The sequence below is a fragment of the Panicum hallii genome, chromosome 8 (assembly GCF_002211085.1).
Source record: "Panicum hallii strain FIL2 chromosome 8, PHallii_v3.1, whole genome shotgun sequence".
Lineage (NCBI taxonomy): Eukaryota > Viridiplantae > Streptophyta > Magnoliopsida > Poales > Poaceae > Panicum > Panicum hallii.
In genome coordinates, this window is record NC_038049.1 from 5,471,777 (window position 1) to 5,486,322 (window position 14,546).

Sequence of the window (14,546 nt, forward strand, 5' to 3'; positions counted from 1 at the left end):
CGTGTCGGCGGGAAAGCTCCTTGGCTTCCTAGTCTCCCACCGGGGGATCGAGGCCAACCCAGATAAGGTCCGGGCGATCGAGGCAATGAGGCCCCCTGCGCACCTCAAGGATGTGCAGAGGTTGACGGGGTCCCTTGTAGCTCTCAGCCGCTTCATCTCGAGGCTAGCAGAGAGGGCACTTTCCTTCTTCAAACTGATGAGGGGGTCCGGTCCGTTTGCATGGATTGAAGAGGCAGAGCGTGCCTTCCAAGAAATGAAGCAGTACCTCACCTCCTTGCCGGTCCTGGTTGCACCGGATCCAGGTGAGACACTGTTTCTTTATCTTGCAGTAACAGCCGAAGTGATCAGCATGGTGCTGGTCACTGAGAGGTCCGAGCATCTCCCGCAGGGGGCCTCCGCGGACCCCCCTGCAGGAGAAGGAGGTCCGGCCTCCACCGCTCCAGCAACCGGCCCTACTTCGGAGGGTCCGGCCGGGTTCCGACCCGGAGAAGCACTAAGCAACACGGGGTCCGACGGGTCCCCAGCTCAAGCAGAAGGATCCGCTTCGGCTGGCAGAGTCAGGACCGTCCAGAAACTGGTCTACTACATCAGTGAGGTCCTTCATGAGGCAAAAGGCCAGGTATCCCGAGACGCATAAGCTTCTTTATGCTACACTCGTTGCGTCCAGGAAACTCCGCCACTACTTCCAGGCCCACAAGATCGTGATGGTAACCTCCTACCCATTAAGGGCCATCCTCCACAATTCCAACGCCACGGGCAACTTCGCCAAGTGGGCAGCTGAGCTCGCTGGATTCCAACTCGACTTCCAGCCACGCCATGCCGTCAAGAGTCAGGTTCTTGCTAACTTCGTCGCAGAATGGACACCGTCGCCAAGCGTCCCAAGGGGTCCGGGTGATGCCTCGGACCCCCCACATCAGGAAGTCAGAGCTCCGGTGTTCACCGGACCCCACTGGACCCTCTTCTTTGACGGGTCCGCCCGCAGCAAAAGGGCAGGGGCTGGCGTGGTCCTCATCGACCCACGTGGCGAGCAGTTGAAGTACATGGTGCACCTCGACTTTGAGGCCACCAACAACATGGCGGAGTATGAGGCCTTGATCTTTGGACTCACGGCGGCTCTGTCCTTGGGGGTCCGGGAGTTCCTGGTCAAAGGGGACTCCCAACTCGTCATCAGGCAAGTCCGGGGGGAATCTTGCTGTAACAATCCCCAGCTTGCAGCCTACCTCATTCACGTGAAGAGGCTAGAGAAGGACTTCGATGTGCTGGAACTGCAACATGTTCCACGTGAGGGCAACTCAGCAGCTGATGCACTCTCCGCGAGCACATCGACTCAGGCACCCGTGCCCGAGGGCGTCTTCTAGAGACGTCTGCTGAAGCCCTCCGCCCAGCCTGCCGACCTGGGCGAAGGGGGTCGGACTAGCACCTCGAAGCTAGCGGTCCCGGCGGCGCTCCATCCGTGGAGCCCGCCAAGGGTTGTGTGCTCCCTCGAGGGTCCCGAAGACCTCAGGGAGCCATGCCCAAATTCTCAGGAAGGTCCCGATGCATGGATCTCTAAGGTCTGGGACTACCTGAAAGATAATTTTCTTCCTGAAGACCAAGCATCTGCTGAGCGCATAGTCCGGATGGCTAAGCGATACACAGTGGTAGAAGGGGATCTCTACCGCCGTGGCGCCAACAGCATCCTCATGCGGTGCATTACCCAGGAAGAGGGCCGTGACTTGCTCGCGGAGATCCATGGAGGCGAGTGCGGAAGCCATTCTTCATCCCGCACGCTGGTCGGTAAAGCCTTCCGGCATGGCTTTTACTGGCCGACAGCGCTCCAGGATACAGCTGAGTTGGTAAGATCCTGCAAAGCGTGTCAGTTCCATGCAAAGCAGATAGACACTCCAGCTCAGGCGCTGCAGATGATTCCTCCCTCTTGGCCCTTTGCCGTGTGGGGGTTGGATATCTTGGGACCTTTCCCTAGGGCCATCGGCGGGTACCGGTACCTCTATGTCGCCATTGACAAATTCACCAAGTGGCCGAAAGCAACTCCAGTGGTCAACATCACCAAGTCGTCAGCAACTGCTTTCCTCAGGTCAATTGTGTGCCGGTTCGGGGTCCCGAACCGGGTCATCACCGACAATGGGACTCAGTTCACGAGCCAATACTTCCAGGAGTACTGCGAGGACATTGGCATCTAGCTCTGTTTCGCCTCGGTGGCGCATCCCAGGAGCAATGGCCAAGTCGAGCGGGCTAATGCCGAGATCCTCAGAGGACTCAAGATCCGGACCTACTGTGATCTTGAGAAACATGGCGCAAGATGGATTGATGAGCTTCCGAGTATGCTGTGGGAAAACCGGACCACACCCAGCCGGGCAACAGGGGAAACCCCTTTCTTCTTGGTCTATGGGGCCGAAGCGTGCCTTCCCCCGGAGATCACCATGGGCTCTCTACGAGTCCAGGCTTTTGATGAGGATTTGCAGGAGCAGCAGTGTCGCCAGGACGTGGACCTCATCGACGAGCGCAGATGCCGAGCAGCAGTCCGAAACGCACGGTACAACCAAGCGCTCTGACGCTACCACCAACGGTTCGTGCGTAGTAGGGAGCTCCGGGTTGGGGACCTAGTCCTAAGGCGAATCCTAAACCGAGAGGGCCTGCACAAGCTCTCCCCCAGCTGGGAGGGGCCCTCCAAGATGACAAAGGTGTGCCGACCCGGATCTGTTCGTTTGGCTGCGAAGGATGGTATGCAACTACCCAAACCATGGAACATTGAGCACCTCCGTAAGTTCTATCCCTAGGACCTAGTTGAGAGGAAATTTTTCCTTTGTAATTGGTAGCATCACCGTGCGGACCAGGGCGGTAGAGGTCCGCCCTCGTAAACCCGGCCCCTGGCATACATCGCACAACTCTTCTGTACCAATTCATTAAGGAAAAATTTGTTCTCAGTGTGTCCTTGGAGTCTATGCGATTCTATTTTTCTTTGCTTCTCGTTACGCTAACCCCCCACGTGGTTTTTCGCGTCTGTGTCATGCCCAAGGCCACTCTTAAGTTGCTACGCTACGTCTCTGCCCGGGACCTCTGTCTCGCAGGAGAAAAGGAACCGGACCCCTAGGAACTGGCTTCAGGGAGACGTACTCGTCCTTTGCTGAGGTCCAAGGTTGTGTAGCCGCTTAGCCTGGTTCCGTACCCTAAGCCTACACGCCCTGCCCTCCTAGGGTGAGTACCGTTGTACCTCGAACCATGGACCCGGGGGCCGGGACCCCTTTAATCCCCGAACCTAGGTCCTAGTGCTCTGACTCGCTACGCAACTTAGGAGGCCTTTGCTGGCCGGACCGAGACCTCATGGGGACGTCTACTAAACATCGATCCTAAGTCATGTGCAGGACCTCGGTTCTATGGAAGCTAGTCCCGACCTATCGCGACTACCTCCTAGGGGGCCACGGGACCTCGGTATGCTTGAGGACACCTTACAAGATCAACAATCGGGAAAACAGCTAAGTTTTTCGCAAAAAGTAGACGCATGAAATACTTAAACGCATTACTGATGATGTGCACAACATTACAAAGTTATATTACAAAGGAAACAACAAAAAGATACTAGCATTACTGTCTGGCGGCACCCCCACTCTCTGCACGTTCGGGGCGGTGTCGGATGCGTGCCACGACCATGTCGGCCGCCTCCTGGACTCCTTCTTGCGTGGCGGCTGCCGTTGCCCGGAGGGGTCCGACCAACACAGGGGTCAGTTGGATGGTGGGGTCGTGGCTCCGGAAGCTGGTGAGGATGTACTCTGCCATCCCCCGAGCAATTGCTCGCCCTTCTGTCTCCAAGAGGTCCTGTATGCTGGCCTCCACGTCCCGCAGCCGCTCGGCGGTGGAGTCCTGCACCTGGAGGGCGGCGCCAAGTGGAGATGGAGCCTCCGTCACCCGGATGGGGTTAGCTCCGAGTGCTTCCAGTAGAGGGTTCACCGCACCGACCCATCTTGTGATCCGACCGATGCTGGCGCTCCGCTCTGCCAGGAGTTCCTCCACTTTGGCCTCCCTCTCCTGGAGGGCCGCCTCGCGCTCCTGGAGCCTCCGGGTCCCGGCTGCCAGCTCCTCCTCCACGGCCTCCTCCCGTTTCTGGAGCTCCTGGAGCCGGGCCACCTCCTCTGCTTCGCGGGCGGCCAGCCATTCTTCTTTCTTCGCAGCGGCTGCCGCCAGTTCTGCAAGGGTGGCCTCCTCCGCCTTGATCGCTACTGCCGCCCTCTTGGCCTGGTCGGCCAGCTCCAGGGCGGTCTGCTCCCTGTCTGCTGCCGCCAGCATCTTCTCCTCCGCAGCGATCTCCCACTCGAGGGCTTGCGCTTCCCGCCGCGTGGCCGCTTTCTCCCGTTGGAACGCTGCCGCCTCCCGGTCGCGAGCCTGCTGCAGCTGCTCCTGCAGGAGCTCGCGCTCTAGCACGACCTTGGCGCGCTCATCGGCGTAGCGGGCGGAGACGGGCTTGATGCGGTCCCCTAGGCGGTGCTCCCAGTCGGAGAGCCGGAGATGCTCCGCCTCCAGTTTCTCCCATTCCCGGCGAATGCCAGCCTCCAGCTCCTCCTGAGCCTGCTGGCATTTGGCAAAGAGCCGGGGGAGAGGGATCTCCGCTGCGCTCGGGAGGAGGCGCCTTACCAGCACCACCTCCGGTTCCTCCTCCTCCGCTGGTGGGGCGGCGGTGCTGGCGACCTCAGCAACCTCCGGCGCCGCTGTCTCCGCCGCCTCCGCTACCTCCGGCGCTGCAGCCTCCGCCGTGGTAGCGGCCCCCTCTGCTGCTGGCTCAGCTGGAGAGGGCTCGGCCTCGACGCCCGGTGCTGCTGCCGGTGCCTCGGTCGCCGCAGCTGGTCTGGCGGCCTCCTCCTGGGGGCGGCTTCGGGTCGTGGTAATGTGGTGGCCTCCGGCTCCGGACCCCTAGGTCCGGAGGCTTCTGGAGCTGTCCCAGGCGGGGGTCCTGCTAGAGTCGGCGCCAAAGATTCCGGCGCTGGCTGGGGGCCGGATCCCCCAATTGGTGCATCTGAGGATTGGGGCCTGCCGTATCACCGATATGGTTAAGGCCTATAAGTCAAGAGGGATAATGAAAAACCCTGTCAAGACTACTTACGCGAAGTCATACCACTCCCATCTGCCCCGCACAGCTGGGGGGACCTTCTTCCCTGTCGAGGACCCCCCGGACCTCTGGTGATGGTCTCCGGCTGCTGGCGCTTCTGGCGGCGGAGGTGGGGTCTGCGGCCTTGGCTCGGACGGGGGTGGTGGCATCGCTGGCCGCCGTGTCGGTGGTGGCGGTGTAGGAGTCTGCTGCCTCTGAGAAGGCCGCCGCGCCTCCTCCGGTCTCCTCTCTGGCTGCTGGCGCTGAGACGGAGGCGGAGGAGCTCCCTCTGCTCCTCCGCCCCCGCCGCCTTCTGGCGTTTGGGTGCCGGCTCCCCGACCAAGGAGCTGTTGCCACGCTGGAGCCTCCGGGATTTCGACCCCTCCGAATGGTCCTTGTGCCGATGCTCTGGCACCGGCACCTTCTCCTTCCCTTTCCCGCCGGGGGCCGGACCTCTGGGTCTCGGCTCCCCGGGACCTTTGCTGGTACGTTGCTGGCAGTCCGGTGTGGCGCCAGGGATCTGGAGCCCGCGGTTGGGGTCGCCTCCCAGTTGCCGGACCGCCAGGCCGCCCTCATCCAGGTCGGCATCGACGCCAGAACTGATGACTGCAACGCCTGGTCCTCGCACAGGGCCTTGACCCCGCTCGGGAGGACCAGGGACTCTGGGCTGAACGCCTCGCCGGTCATCGCCCGGAGCGCCGCCTCCAGCTCCGCCCTGATGTAGTCGCCGCCGGGCCCGCGTGCGATCCTGCAGCAGTCATTTAGCCCTGTGTACATGTAGGCCATCCGGGACCGCTGCTGCAGGGGAGCAATTCCCCGCTTCAGAAAGTCGCCCAGCACCATCATGGACGTCAGGCCGCTCCTCGCCAGCTTCTTGATCTGGTTCAGCACCGGGTCGAGCTCCGCTGGTATTGTCGGCTTGGCTTTCCAGGTGCTCCGGTCACTCTGGGGACCCTCTGTTGGCAGCTCCAGGCGGTCGTGGGGGTCGGCCTCCGCGATGACCCAGCCTTCGCACCAATCCTCCCACTTGGAGCTGGAGAAGGTGGCGATGTAGGAGTTCACCATCCCGTGCCGGAGCTGGAAGTAGTAAGCGCCGACTTTGCGCTTGCTCCTCCTGGTCCCAACCAAGGCATAGAAATGCCAGAAGATGGTGGTGCAGGGGCGCACCACCACGAACATCGACATAAAGTGGGCGAAGACCGCCACGAGGAGAATGGAGTGGGGGGTGAGATGATGAAGCTGAAGGCCGAACTCCTCCAGGAGCAGGAGGAAGAAGGAGGAGATCGGAGGAACCAACCCGCACATGATGTATGAGTTGAAGAGAAGGAACTCCCCCGCGGCAAGGTCGCGGAGGGGGATTTTGCCGGCCCTAATCTTCCCCGCTTGCGCCGGCGCGGACCATCCCAGAAGGCGGCGCACCGAGTCCAGCTGAGTCTGGCTCTGGAAGCGGCGCGGGAAAGGAAGCGAAGACATGGCGATGGATGTTGAGTTAGCTAGGGATGGATCGCAAGGAGGCAGGGAAGAGAAGGGAGCCAAGCGAAAGGAAGTTGATCACAAGAAAGGATGCGGAGATGAAGGGGCGCTGCAGTGTCTGTTGATGGCAAGAGCGAAAAGGTAGCCGTTCCCTTTGGCGCCTACCTTTTATGCAAAAGGCTGTTGCCCTCTTGCGCTCCGCGGCGACCGGGAAGAAGTCGAACGGTTGCCTGCACCGGCCTCCCCTCCTCTCACACCCTATGACCGGTGGGCCCGGGCCCGCCAGTCAGAGGCGTGGTCGCTGGAGGATAGGGGGAAAGGTGGAATCCGAACCTCCCGAGCCGCGGGACGGGCTCGAATAAGATAAGAATCTGAACCGCCTGACGCGCACGGCGCGGGCGGGGGACGGGCCCCTCGGGGTTCCCGCTTTGGGGGAAAGGACATCCATGCCCTTCCCCGACGGGAACAAGCTGTCCACCCGGCGCAATGCTGGGATCTGGCCCCACCTGCGGGTTCATCCCTCACCCGAGGCGGGCCTGGGGGCCTCTGTCGGTACATACGGACAGAGGTACCTCCTGCTAGGGTGTCCAGACCCTTAGCCTCTTTACCATCCGTAATCTCCCCCTCGTCTTATGGGTGACATGGCATACGGCCCGGGCCTGACAGCTGGGATCATGGTCTCCGGACCTTTCCCGTGCTCTTAGAGGTCCGGGGCCTCCACGTGCCCATGAAGGCAGGGAGGCTCTCGGGTGGCCCCTGCAGACCCGGACTCCCCAGGGAGGTCCGGGGCTGCCACGTGTGATGGCCGGACCATCACAGGCCAGACCGCTCCGACTGGCCTCGGGGGTCCGGACCCCTCTCCCCCCGGGAAGGGGTCCAGTGCCGCCACGCGTCGCCCCTGCAGAGGGAGCGGGGCTGGCCCTGCCACGTGCCTGTGGCAGGAGGCCCTCCGCGGGTCTCCAACCCACCTACCAGCATTTAATGCGGTAGTTGGGCCGGGCGCGCCCAAGTCAAAAAGTATGGCCTGCCACTGATACACGGGGCAGATAGGCTGACACCACGGTAAGCCCGCCTGTTTCCAAGGCGGCGCGTCGTGTCACCGTATACTGTGCGCAAGCGGCGTACAGTCCCGTCACGACGCTGCACGCGGGCGTAATGATGGTCTGTAACAGGTGACCCGAGGCGTGCGCTGCAACAGTGCGCGCGGAGGTAACGGCGCGACGGGTCAGCGCTGCTTCATCACCTGACAGAAGGTTCCATCCCAACAGTGACGGCACGGCTTCACTGTTGGATATCACTGACAACAGTCACTGTGCAGGCAAGGCTGCACACGGCTATATTCTGGCTGTAGATACGCACATCAGCTTCTCGATAGAGAAGACTACGGAGAGGAGCTGGAGATGAAGATCTCCATATCTCTCATAGAACAGGCTCCTGTTGGCCGGGTCCATCTGTCGGGGCCCCGCACAGTGTAAGCACTCCCCTTAGACTATAAAAGGGAGAGTGCACTCGTTAGAAGACACGGGATCATACACATTTTTCAGGCTCAAGCAATACACACAAAAGTGGACGTAGGGTATTACACTCCGGCGGCCCGAACCACTCTAAAATCCTTGCGTCCTTCCTGTGTTCATCCGCACATCGATCAAGTGCTCCTAAGTCTCCTCCAAACCCATCCTTAACTAGGATTAGGCGGGTGCATTCCGCCACCCGGCTGGAGATTTCCTCCGACACTATTTAAAAAGCTTTATTTATTTTCCATAACCAATGTTATCAATTTTTATAGTAAATTATAAGAAGATTAAGTTTACTCGTAAATATTCTTATTTTGTCTATTTATGGGTGAAATTATTATTATATTTTTTATTATATATTAATAAAAAATATTTTTATATTTTTTAAAAATATATTTTTATTTCGATTTTTATTTTTGTGTATTTATTTATTAAAATATTTGTGGATAAATAAGCTATTTTGATTAGCTATCTTTATTATATTGTCATACTTTAGTTTGTACATATATATAACGATTTTATATTCTAAAACTAATGATAAAAAATAGCTAAATGTTATCCTATATATCGAGTAAATATCCGAATTTGAATCCAAACCGAGGCATCCGTTTTGCATTCGGATTCGAGAATATCCGAGTTCGTATCCGTATTTGAGTTAAAATATGGTAAAAAATATTATTCGAATACGATTCTATGCGTTCCATCCGCTTCCATCTTCACTAGCTGGCGCCCCCTTGATCTTCGTAGCTGCACGCATCCCGAGGCAATGAACATGACCCATCACCGGCGGCAGAGCGACCGATGCGATCCACGATCCGTTCCTCCTTAAATTCGCGACCCAGCCAATCGAGGACGATCGTGATTAACCCGCAACGCAAGATTAACCCTCCTTAAATTCCGAGTATTGCAGCGATGATCGTGGATCGGGTCCTTGGGAAGATGTCGTTGGGAGGTGCCACATGTCTCGGAAGGAGGCCAAGTGTGGAGCAGCGTCTCGCGCGCGGCAGGCTGCTCATCCCCTGCAAGTGCGATGGCCGAGACGCTCTCCAATTAGCTCCTAGTACATATGATATTAGCTTCGTATTAGCTCCTCAGACTATTGAAGTATTGATGCCATTAGCTGGAAGTCGGGCCATGGCGCCTGGCCGTAGGCCTTGTACTCATACTCATGCATTGAGGGAGAAAGTGTTTTTCTGATCCATCTGTGATGTTCCGACCAATTTAGCATCTGGTTCAATTTATCAGTTCGGTATAATTCGTATTTGAATTCGGGAGCTTAAGATTTCCTGCAGTTTGAGGTGGTTAGTCAACTCATATATTGTTTTGACTGATGAAAGAAAGAAAAAATGCTGGAGCAACTCAAAGTTGTTGGTATGCAATCTAAGAAAGTTTAGGAAGAATAGAACACATGGACATTGGTTCTGGACACTTGGATATAGGTGCAACTCAAAGTTTTGTTCCACGTTATAAACTACCACTGTACAGACTAAATTCGAGTACTTATAGCAAACACAGACCATTAGCTACAGATTTATCTAAGTGATATGTTGGGCGGATGGTTTTTTGGCCATCAGGCTGCTGTCTTGTGTAGCTTGCAAGAGCTTCTCAGGATGATGATCTTTTCTCCCAGCTCTGCATGCATTTATTACTGTAGTTTTCTGCATATTTTCTGTATAGTACACGTACGAGTCATTCTCTAATTTTTCTGTCAAAGAGCGAGTAAGAACAAAGATCAGAGTTGCTTCCGTATTATTTATGTTTGGGATATTTGAATGTTTATTTCTGTAATGTAACTTTCAATTTTGTGTGTACTTAGGGAAGAGGAGAACTGGGGAAGCTTTGATTGGGAGATGACAAGAGTAGTCATGTGGTGCACCTGAAGGTTCAGTTTGAGCATAATATTCAGGTGATACACCCTTTTGATCCCCTTCTGTTCCTGTGGATATTGGTATCATTACTTATCTCTTTTGTTGCCCATTCCAAATAGCTGAATAGATGATCCAACTCTGAACACAATTGCAGGGCAGTATGGGCCCCTTCGAGGGATCATTTCTAGTTGATTTTTTGTAAAAATTTCTATGTCCTGCTTCTTATCCTCAGGGGTACCCTATCCTCAGTTGTGGGTATTGCAGCAGTAACCGCGCACATGTTGTCAGGCCATGCTTGCTTCCTCACCCCACGGTAAGTGATATAATATACTTACCCTTCTGTTCAACCATACAATAATGTGTTTTTTTCGCTTACCATGACATTTATGCTTACCAGAAATAATTCAATGAATGATTTTATATAGTCCATTTTGTTACATACTTGGTGATCTGGATGTGATGTTTTTTTTCTGTTCAATGAAATGTCTTCTGATCATGTTATTGATAATTACAGCAGATATGTTTGTCCATCCTGGTATGACCATGTTTTCTCTTCTGCAGAAAAGGAAAATATGTGCCTATATGGGTTTCCCAATGAGAATTGGGAAGTAAATTTGCCTGCAGAAGAGGTGCCACCTGAGCTCTCGGAGCCAGCATTGGGCTTCAACTTTGAACGAGATGGAATGCAAGAAAAAGGTTGGTTATCCATGGTCACTATGCACAGTGATGCTTAATTGATTTCTATTGCATTTTACTTTAGTCTAGATTCAATTTCGTTAAAACTAACAGGTTACTTTCCATTCTATCTTTTGTGGAATATGTACTGCAGTTTTATTTTCCTTTTTCACTACTTGAGTTTCGATTTAATCTATGAAGTTCCCACTTCATATATAACTTCCTTAAAGACATGTAATGCTTAATCTGCAAATTGCGGTACCCTATCTCAACATTGGTCATTGCACTGAGCCACTGGCATCAATTCTTTTTGTTCAACTATAGGCTTGTGATAGCTTCTGCCTTCTGGAAACAGTATAGGGAAAGAGCATCAAATTGGACACCCCAAGAACACAAAACAGTATAGGCCTAGAGTATCGAATTGGAAACTAACAAACAGAAAACACATATATCAATTATCAATCATTCAACCATGAATTTGCTGGTGAGCCAACAAATTTGCCAGCTAGCAAAATGGAATATACAATTTTGCCGATTATAGTCACTCTAAAAAAACTGTGTACAAATGAATTAGCCCCCAATTTTAGCAATATCCTAAATGTACTGTATCGATTAAAATCTGTATACAGAAGCAAAGTTACAAAAGATTGCACTAGCCGAAATGCCTCTGCAAGCATGATTACATTGTACTGTGTTGTTTGCAAAGAGCTGCGTACACTGAATACAGTGAACCATCATATGCATAAAGGAAAAGAAGGACCGTGCAAAATCTGCTTAAGGAAGCGTTAAAGAGTAAAGCATGATTATGAATGTAAGGCGGAATGATTAAATAACAAAAAAAGGTAAAAAGAAGGAAGGATTAAAGTGCGCAAAATGTTTAATAGGATGAAGGAATAAAGATAAAAGTAAAATGACCGCATAGTATTAGTATTACTATGTTCTCGACAAAGAGCCAGGCCCCGTTTGGTTGGGCGTCGGCAGCCCGCATTGGCGTTTGGAACGCGCTAGCCGAACCAAAAGGCGGACGTTCCTGACGTGATTATCCCACCGCAGCCACGTTTGCGCGTTTTATCTTCGCAGCAGCCCGCGAGCAGCTTCTCCGCGTTGGTCCCCTTCCCCTCCGCGTCGAAGGGCTTCTCTTGGAAGGGCTTCCTCTTCGTGGGATTATTGGAGATCCTCCCATGACCCAACGAGCTCCTGTTGCTGGTAATTCCCTAACACGGTTCGCATTTGCTATGTGTTCGTTCTTCATGGGCATGTCGATAGAGTGCTTAACAAACAGGGTCTTACAACACTGACACTACTCATGTTTGGTTTCATTACAAGTGAACAGAGGATTCCCATTCTATGTTCCAAAAAGAAAAAAAAAGAAAAAAATGTCAGTAAATGTCCATTTTGTTGTGCAATATACACTAACTAGTATGTATACGCTTCACCGTGCGAAGCAGGTCAGGCTCCAAGAACGCCATGCCCAGATGCTGCGATCAGAGAGTTTGTGGAAGGGGTAAACGCACAGCTGTGGCGCTCCAACACGCTCATGGTTGCCAACGCCGTCCTTGTGGCAATCATGGTGGCAGTTGGTGCATCCGGACGGCGTTATCGTCACGCAGCCGTGACTCGCTTCCTGTTCTTGGGAGCCTCCGCGCTGTGCCTCCCCATCGTCTCCTACGTTGCCTCTTCCATTGGCAAGGAATCCTGCAGCACTTCAGGCCTGGACGTGTTCTGTCACGGCAGGTCATACGTGGCCTTGCTCCTGACTTGGACAGTTCTTGTCCAGATTATTGGGTCCAATACAAGCGCAATCGTCGCTGCTGATGATTACCATGGTGGCCAGAATCTCGGCCCCTCGATCGAGTTGCTTGCACCCACGGGATGGACATCATATCTCGTGTTCTACTACGCAGGTCGTGGCTTCCTCACTATAATCAGCAGAAGCTACACGTTCGATGGCATATTGTTTTACAAGGATTTATCTCAGTACCTCATTGTTCTCTGCATTCTCAGTCCAGCAAAGTTAATGCTCTAAGTGGTACGCATTTTACAAGGCGAAGCGGTCCTTCGCGCTTGGGCGCAACTCTCATCTCATTGCAGGATACATGGAGAAGCTGCAAACTGACGAGAGACCCCAAGGATCACGGGGCTCTGCTCAGTTGATTCCCCCACTTATAGTGATGGGGGAGGACAAGCAGGAGATCGAGGAAACACCTCATGGCTATAACATCAAGACAAGAAACAGCAGCTTCGTCACCATTGACATGGTATGGCGAATGGTGTCGACTGGTGACAGCCTCTTGGCCTCACGGCCATGGCTCAAGGATCTATGCCTCTCGTTCTCATTGTTCAAACTGCTTAGGCGCCGGTTTGGTAATACTCAACTTGCCGAGGCCGGGTCAGCCAAGGCGTTCACTTTTGTCTCGGATGTCCTCCTCAACAATGGCAGTCCTGCAAGGGTATTCGATGTGACTGCAGATGAGATATCCTTTGTGCTTGATTCATATTATTCATCCCTCCCAACATCCTACTTTGGGCGACTAGTTCCTGTTCTTGATATCACCATCTCCGTCTCAATTTTAACCTGGTGCTTGAATGGGGCCATTTCGGTATCATACAGTTCATCATCAGAAGGAGCTGGAGTGATCAGATGGGCCAGATGTCGCTGCTGCTACACATCAGCGACAGCCGGATGCGCAGTGTGGACTGCGCCGACTCTTGGTTTGCTTCTCTGACCCGACGATGGTGCGGCATGTCGAAGTGTCACCGGAGGTGAAGGCCGCCATCGTCGACACGCTCAGGAGCAGCAACGGTACCCTGAGCAAAGGCACGGCGGCGCTCGGCGAGAGCAGAGTCGGCGGCGACATCCTGTGGGCATGCCAAGGACAAGGCACGTCCGATGTGATCCTCGTCTGGCACATCGCCACCGGCATCTTGGAGGCCAGGCACGGAGCTGCTTCATCAACCAACAGCCGCTCCGCCGGCAACAGGGCCGTCGTCGCCACGCATCTCTCCCGGTACTGCGCCTACTTGGTGGCCGCCGCACCTGAGCTGCTGCCAGATGACAAGGCATGGTCCAAGAAACTGCACGAGACAGTGAGCAGAGACATCAAGCTTGCTCTAGCAGAGACGACATCAAGCTTGCTGGAGCACGACGGCGCCATTGCTGTGCGTCTGGGCGAGAGGTCCGAGCACGAGGTGGTGAAGGGGAGAGGCTGGGGAAGCAGCTGGTGGAGCTGGTTCCAGATGAGGAGGGTCTCTTGGCCAGCTTCTGGTGCGAGATCCTGCTGTACGCCGCGCCCTCTAACAACCTCAAGGCGCACAAGAAGGCGATCGCCCATGGTGCCGAGCTGGTGACGCTCGTCTGGGCATTGCTCACGCACGCGGGGGTCGTTACCAGGCCAAAGAACCCGTAACAATGCTGTTTAGATGCGTGTATTAGTGCGTGATTTATTTATTTATTTTCCATCTTGTGTTTCAGGTGCGAGCATAGCAGCATAACCTTTTTGTTTCCTTTGTAAGTTTGTATCTCCTGTGGCGCCAGTGTGTGTTTTGAAATTCTTTACGTGTTCCCTGATTACGCGGGGATTTCTGATGTGTCAATGATTTAATCAGGCGTCGTTTCGGAGAGGGTGCGCAGGCGGCAGACAGTTGCGCAAGGTCTGCCCAATTGACGATGGATACGGTGCATCACAGGGATATTGTCGGTTGAGGCGACCATGGAGTATCGGTCTCTTGCTGCGCAAATTTCTGAAGTGCAGCTGAGCTCTGCGGAAGACACTTTCATTTGGAAGTGGACTAGGGACGGATCGTTCAGTTCCAAGTCTGCATTCGAGTTACTCCACCAAGGCAGCTGTCGATTCAGTGGGGCAAGCCGTATTTGGAAGTCCTGGGCACCTCCTAAGGTCAAGTTTTTCATCTGGTTAGCTTCCAGAAATCATCTTTGGA